Source organism: Muscardinus avellanarius (assembly GCF_963383645.1).
Source record: "Muscardinus avellanarius genome assembly, chromosome: 5".
In the NCBI taxonomy this organism is placed as follows: Eukaryota; Metazoa; Chordata; class Mammalia; order Rodentia; family Gliridae; genus Muscardinus; species Muscardinus avellanarius.
Window position 1 is genome coordinate 51,571,966 of NC_137790.1, and position 5,503 is coordinate 51,577,468.

The window sequence follows — 5,503 nt, forward strand, 5'->3', positions numbered from 1 at the left end:
TACCAAAAACAATTCCTACATGATCAAGAATTAAAATATAGGGCTGAGGTGCCCAGGGAGGAGGAGATTAAGAGAGAGGTGGGACTCCAGGAGACAGCCTCCTATACTTGCCTGTGACAGAGACTAAAAGGGAAAGGCACACGCACACACACACACACACACACACACACACACTCACACTTGGAAAAATGATCCTTTTCATAGCAATATAAAAGGAGAATGGAAGGTGACACAAAAAGCATAGTGCACCAGTGTTAGGGGATCAGTTCACGGGTAAAACCAGCAGGATGGTAAAGGCAACCACCTCTGCAGGCGAGCGGCAGGGATCGAGTTATACACCTACAGAGGCTCACACTGAGACCTTGTAGCTGGTAACCATCCGTGTGGGCACACCTAGCCTGTGCTGGGCCAGACATGCATCCGATGGATCCCAGCAGCCAGACCTCTCCAAGTGCCAAGCCCAGTGCCTCTCGCCTTTTATTTTTCTCTTTCTTGTTCTCTAAGGGTCAGAGGCCATCACTCTTCCCCCTCTCCCTTTCTTGCCACTGAGAGATTCTAGAGATGTTTTCTGCTTGTCTTTGCTTCTGTGAAGAGCAATGCAGAGGCAGAAGGTGCTCTGTTGATGAAGCTTGGGGAGGGGGTGGCCAGAGGACCCTGGCCACTAAACTCTTAACTGCTGGCTCTCCAATCTTAAAAACACAGAGAAAGAAAAAGACAAAAAGAAGCAAAAGAAAAATCACAAAACACAGAATATAAATCAAGAAAGGCAGAACAAAATCTCCTTTAAATACAAAACTAAACGAACACAACCCCCCCCCCCAAACAAAACAAAACTAAAATACCCCACCAACTCAAATACACTTTCACAAAAGATGGAGAACGTGGATTTCCTGTTTATTTCCTGGTGACTTGTTCATATAAACAAACATGGCAAACCTCCCTCAGAACCCCCAAAACCAGCATACCAATGAACCAAATGTGAGTAAAGGAGCCATGATATTCTGGGTGGAGAGAAACACAATGGCAATTTGGTATAACACTGCTAGATACTGTTCATTTAAAACTCATCCTTCTTATTCCCAAGTTGTACACAAATTCTGTTTCTTGTTACACACCCACCTGCTCCATGCTGAAGGGGACCTCGGGGTGTTTATAGCTAAGCAGAATGTCTGTTAATACACTTAGATGATTAGCAAGAGGAGTTTAAATGCTGGCTGCTGTCATTCAGGTTGGGGTGCTCGTGACTTCCCAGACTCACTCCATGTTCCTCATTTTTCCTATCCTCAAATTGACTGCCTATGAGCAAAGACTGAGAACTGCGTCTGCCATCCAGGCAGAACTAAGTGCTTTCCCAGCCCCCAGACTCATTCCTGGCAAGTTATCCAGCAGCACGTAAGCATCATCGCTGTTCTGGATTGTGTGATGTATCTGGAGAGCCGGGGCCTGTGGTGCTCATTAACTGAAGGCCGTGCTGAATACCCAGGCCTGTTGTGGTCTGGCAGTTCCAGTGCGTGTCCTGGAGAACTTCTATTTATACGGTTCCCTATGATAGACTCTCAGCTGTGTGCCTTATTTCTACTCAATGTGGCAGTTGGTTGATATCCATAGGGATGTATCCCCAATAATTGGGCATGACTCAAGCTTCCTAGCAGAGATTCAGGGTCCCCAGGTCTATGGGTATTCAAATGCAGGGGACTGTCCTGGCAAGCTTTGGTCAATGTATTTGAACTCCTGCTTTCCAGAAGCCCTCTTTGGCCTCCTCATGCAAGCAGTCCTCTTCCATGCTCTCTGAGTGCATTAGTGCTGGCTGTTGGGCATACCCGTGGGTCAGGGTGGGCGAGGACACCTGTGAGATATATTCTTGCATCCTGATTTGTAGAAGATGCTGGGGGCTGGTGTGGTGGTAGAAATATGAGTCAGCATTTTGGTAAGATAGCGCCTGGTGCTCTGTCATACTCTGTCCCCCAAGGCTGGAAGCCAGGCTCCCAGCATCCCCTTGGTTCACGTGCCTGAGCAATTCTCAGTACTCTTGCTGCTGCTGTTGCTATCGTTGCTGCTGTTGCCTTTTAATGAGCTGTGCAAACTGCTCGGAGCAGCTGAATGTCTGAGTGGCTGGTGAGTGAATGTCGGGGGGAGAAGAGTCTTTGAAGGATGTGGGGTACCTGCTGGTGTCTGGTGTAGTCTGGTGGCGCGGGGGACAGCAGAGCCTGTGGTAGTGCCGATGTGGTATAGTGTGGCGGCTGCTGATCTGCACTGGGGGGGAAGGTGGGGAATTGGTCAAGTGGAAGGAGTTTCAGGGCTTGGGTTGGAGGGAACCCTGCTCTTGTTGAAGGGCTGTAGTTGCTGGGGGAGCTCTGAAACTGGTCCGAAAACAGATGGGACAGATGGGGGTGTAAATGCGCCTGGTCATATTTAGCAGGGGAGTATCGATTCACATTCAAGCTGTGGGCCTCTGCACTGTCATTACTCAGCCACTTGGACAAGGGTTGGTGCCTGTAGCTAAAGGTGGCTATCAGGTTGGTAGGGTGCTGCATTTGAATCTGACTGGAGCTGGGGTGATGGAGATATCCCGCTTGGCGGGATGTTGGGCATTTGGCTGAGCATGTCAACTGGCTCTTGCACTTGAATGGTCACCTGCTATGACTGGGCAGGCTGCTGCATGCCTGAGCAGGTTAGTTCCACTTGCTTGGGAGGAGGGGAACAGTTTTCAGGTTGCTGCAGGAAGATTGCACTGCGGGAGGGTAAGCCCTGGAACTGGGAGGCAGAGGCATCACCATGACGCTGGATCTTGGCACTGTTCATGGGGGGAGGACTTGGTTGAAGAGATGGTTGTTGGGGTGGTTGGGGGGTGGTCTTGTAGGCTGAATTCTTAACCTCTGGAGCCGGTGGGTGAGGAGGGCTGGTTGATTTTCACAAGTGGCCTGAAGAGGTGGGGAAGGTGGAGAAGTACAGATAGAGTCTTGAATTTGCTGCTGGAGAATTTGATGGTGCTGCTCCTGCTGGTATTACAGATGTTGCTGCTATGTCTTCTTCAGGGTTTTCTCATCAGTCTGCACCCTTCCCCCGTACATCTTCTGCAGCTGCTCACTTTCTTGCTGCAACTGTTTGATGCTTGCTGTTGTTGCCCATTTTTCCAGGTGAGCTATATATTTTTATTTTTATTTTTGGTGGTACTGGAGGTGGAACCCAGGGGCTTTCTACCTCCAGGTTACACTCCTAGACCTATTTTATATTTTATTTGGAAACAGGGTCTCACTAAGTTGCTGAGAGCCTAAGTAGCTGAGGCTGGCTTCGAACCTGTGTGATCCTCCTGTCTCAGCCTTCCAAGTTTGGGGATTACAAGCGTGCACCACCATGCCAGGCTTCCAGGTGAGCTTTAAAGGCCTGGATGCTCGAGCCCTATCTGAGAACTGGCACACAGGGGAGAAATGCTCCGTAGTGAGGAGAAAGGTGTTGGAGTCCTTTTGGTGGAGCAATGCTGATCAGGTACCAGGTGAGGAGGCCAGACCTGGGAATGGAAAGGCTGCTGTCTTAGCTGCCATTGTAGGTCCAGTGGGATCTCAGCTGTAGGGTTGGTCATGGCCAGTGTATGTCTTTTGGACCTATTTTCCAAGTACCTCTGCACAGCTTCCTGATCTGGCTCCCCATCTGAGCTCTCCTCATCCACAGAGGTAACTGCTGGCACTGCTGGTATCATGGTAGCAAGTGGTGAGGGTTTTCATGGATGCTTCAGCAGCTGCTAGACATGCAGTTGGATGTTGGCACCTCCATCTGATTCTCTCTGGCTAAGGGGGTCCATGACATTCAGCAGCTGTAGGGTGGGTGGCTCCTTGTATTCAAGCTGCCCAGTTGGCTGCAAGTTTTGCATGGGCAACAGGTTGTGCATGAAGTTCCTGTTAGGGGCCACCTGCAGGAACGGGGCTTGTGGGCTGACTCCAGGGAAGCCAGGAAGGAGCTTCTGTAGATCTTCCATAACTTCTGTGCATGGGTCAGCCACACTTACTCTGTGCCTCCTCATTGACTAATAGCGGACCAATGCCTCAGAGGAATGCTCTTCACCCTCCTCACTGTCCAAGTTTACTGTTCCATCCGGCTCCACAGTTTGCTTCTCTGGATTGATGAGCTGCACCTGGGGAACGTTGATGCTCATAGCGGTGCCTGCCTGCTCCTCCTGGATATTGACTGGTGCTTGAAATGCCATGGCTCAGGACATGCTAGGAAGTGCTCCGAGAAACAGGGTTTTATATCTCTTATGTCGATCACACAGCAGGCTGTAGATTGCACTACAGTGATCATAGGCATCTGATCTTAATGGCTATAGTTCTTTGTCTAGTCCCAAGTCCTCCATGGCCAAGAGGACATCCTCATTCAGGTGGTCTTTCTTCCTTCAGTTGCTGACATTCAGCTGTCAAAGTTGGGATCGGCATGTATTCCCTGTCTTCATCCACTTGTGCCTGCAGATCTGTTCCAGTAAGGGGCGCTTATTCGGGTCTAATACTAGCATGTGATGGATCAAGTGCTCATATTCTGTGGACGTAAAACATGGGATGTGGAACTTTCCACTCAGTACCTGACCAGTAGATTCTGCAGTGTGCTTTCATCAAATGGCAGGGCACGGCACACAAGCACATAGAGGACAGCTCCAAGACGCCAGATGTCAGCTTTGGGCCCATCATATTTCTTCCCTTCAAAGAATTCCGGTGCAGCATAGGGAGGGCTACCACACCATGACTTCAGCAGCTGCCCAGGAGTGAAGAGGTTACTGAAGCAAAAATCTGTTATTTTGATATTGAGATTGGCATCCAGAAGCAAATTTTCAGCTTTTAAATTGTGATAACAATGTTCTGACACTGACAAAAATAAATAGCTCTGATGATATGTTTGAACTTCCGACAGGCTTCCTTTTCTGCCATTCTACCACGAGCCACCAAGTGGTCAGATATCACCCCTCTGCTAGCATAATCTGTCACCAGATAAATCCTGTGTTCTGTCTTCATCACCTGGTAGAGCCTGATGCTATGGGGGTGGTAAAGCATCTTCATGATATGAACTTCCTGGAAAATCTTTTTTTAGTTTTCTTCATCCAGTTGTGTTTTATCTATGACCTTGATAGCAACCTTGCCTTGGTGATGAGGTGCTTGGGCCGCCTGACCGCAGCAAAGTTGCCCTTGCTGATGTTGTGGATGTGAGAGGCCAGCGCTGAGGGATGCAGCAGGAGGACACCACCAGGGGAATGGAGGCCGGGGCAGCTGGGGGTCTGGGGTGGGCAGAGGCATTAGGGAGGCAGAGGCAGCAGGAGGCCCAGCTCCCCCGCTGCTCCCCTGCTCTGGCCCGCCTGCCACCAAGGCAGCCCTACCAGCTCCACTTTCCACCTTCTTGTGCGGTGAAACATCAGGAGCCTGCTTTACTTTTTTTTTTTTTTTTTTGGTGGTACTGGGGGTGGAATCCAGGAGCTTTTTTACCTCCAGTCTCTACTCCCAGACCTATTTTATACTTTATTTGG

At 49.6% G+C, this 5,503-nt stretch overlaps 1 pseudogene across 1 annotated transcript; it reads right to left on the reverse strand.

The window, feature by feature from the left end:
- Window positions 1-1,107: 1,107 nt before the first annotated feature.
- On the reverse strand, window positions 1,108-5,164 carry LOC308263744 (serine/threonine-protein kinase SIK3-like; annotated as a pseudogene). The gene is made up of 3 exons: window positions 3,618-5,164; window positions 3,351-3,474; window positions 1,108-3,115 (listed from the first exon to the last, which is right to left on the reverse strand). The product of its transcript is annotated as a serine/threonine-protein kinase SIK3-like (transcript).
- Window positions 5,165-5,503: the final 339 nt, after the last annotated feature.